The sequence below is a fragment of the Scyliorhinus torazame genome, chromosome 2 (assembly GCF_047496885.1).
Source record: "Scyliorhinus torazame isolate Kashiwa2021f chromosome 2, sScyTor2.1, whole genome shotgun sequence".
Classification (NCBI taxonomy): Eukaryota; Metazoa; Chordata; class Chondrichthyes; order Carcharhiniformes; family Scyliorhinidae; genus Scyliorhinus; species Scyliorhinus torazame.
In genome coordinates this window covers 302,560,983-302,563,097 of record NC_092708.1, presented here as the reverse complement: position 1 = coordinate 302,563,097, position 2,115 = coordinate 302,560,983, and positions in this window count along the sequence as shown.

Genomic DNA, 2,115 nt, shown 5'->3' with positions numbered 1-2,115 from the left:
ACCCCTTCCTTCAAAGATAACTCAGAAAATATTACAACAGTAAATAACTCCTTAAAATGTTCCTTCAAACTTCCAAGAGACTTAACACCTTTAAACAGTATAACATCAGGTTAAAGGATATATATTTTTTCTGTAGAATGGCAGAGATATTTTAGCTTGGTTGATTTCAGCTCCAGCAAAACAGACAGGCACTTTTAAACTGCTCTCAGCAAAACCAGCCAGGCACTTTTTAGCTGCTCTCACAAAACCAGCCAGGCACTTTTCAAACTGAAAAACCAAACTGCTAAATTTGCAGCTCTCTGGAAACACACAGGCACACACACACACTGCTTTTAAACTGAAACTAAAAACCTGCAAAATGGCTGAACTGAGCTGAGCCCCACCCACTCTATGACATCACTGTTTTCTTAAAGGTACATTGCTTAAACATCCATGTCTTAAAGGTACCCTCACATGACATCAGCCTTCTAGATTTTAGATTTTCAGCTCGTCCATATTTCGTTATGTGCTTTATTTGCTGGTTTGGTTTCACTCTCTCATTTCACTCATCTTTTCTTTGTGATTGGAAGCTACCCTCACAGGTCAGCTCCTCTAGACATGCTTTTGAGTCTTTACTTGTCCTATTGAACTCTTGGGCCTTTCACCATGAAATGTTATGCTATTTAATCTCCCAAGCTTTCCACCCCATCACATATCTTCCTGTTGATCTTCTTCCCGCCCTCCTCCTTTCACTTGCTCATAACCCATTAGAATTCTAGCCACTCTCATTTCTGGGAGATCTGATTCGCCACAGATGCTGCCAGAATTTCCAACATTTTCTGTTTATGGTGGAATCGGATTTACTTTAAACATATGCCTAAAATCTAGAAGTACTAAAGAAAATGACATCAAAAGGATCAACTAAAAATATCAAAAGTTCAGCTTCATGTATTTCTTTGTTTGTAAAGTTTTAACTTCAACTCTAACATTTAATTCAGTAGCGATATTGCTCAATTCCTTGCAATCTTGAAGACATTCAGGAATAACCCGAGCCATAATGGGGACATGGAAATTGACACTGATGGATTGGGGTATGTGGCTTCCAGTCAGATACAATCAATACACTATAATCCAATGGTAGATTTTGTTGGCACGTTCAGAGGTGGAACTTTATTTGCACGAATGGCCAGGAGCCACGGAAGGACTCTGCAGGGACCACTGATATTCTGCCCACATCCTTCAGTGTGGTGGATTCTCCAGAAACTCCTCCAAACTTAAATGTTTAACTTGAAAAACCTACTGAGTTTTGTGGTGGAAGAGCTGACTAAAAGTCTCTGATGGAGAATTAACAGCATCTATAAATCCAAATTGAGTGCTTTCATGCTATTGTCTGAAACAGGAGAAATTAAGTCAATAGAGTTACATGTTTTCCCATATAGCAGGGTATTATATATATTTGGAACACAATATATTTCTGACATGACAAATTACATGTTAAATGCACAAAACAAAATATTAAGGAGCATAAGAGTTTCAAATTGAATGTTCTTTTTAGAGAAGGATAAGGGGACAGAATTACTCCGTAGATGTGTTTTCATTGGCATATGTGTAAAACATACATCAACAAATTGAGGAATTATTAAGTTTGGAAATCTTAATTGTAAATTCTGATCTGGTACTTCATTCAGTTACTTTTGATCCTGAAATCCTGTACAGATTTACTTCAGACATTTCAGTGGCTCTCAAAAATGAATAATGGCTAGCAAAAAGATCAAGTGAATTCATTTCAAAATCAATATTATTTCACTTCATATATGAAAACCTGCAGATCTTAATTACATATGAATTAATCTAATCTCCCAGAATCTATGAAGATGGAACATATTTATGTACACAATTGCTTCTAGAAATAGCAATAGTGTTATGCCATACCAGCATCTGTGGTACAGGGAGTCTGTGTTGGCATTTTTTACCCAAAAATACAGCAAGTTCCTGGCAGAAGGTGCAAAATGGCTAAATGTTCACATAAGGCAGGTATAATCTTAAGAGACCGAATAAAATTCAGTTTTCCCCAGGTCACTGTCCGTCTGGAGTTTGCACATTCTCCCAGTGTCTGTGTGGGTCTCACCCCCACAA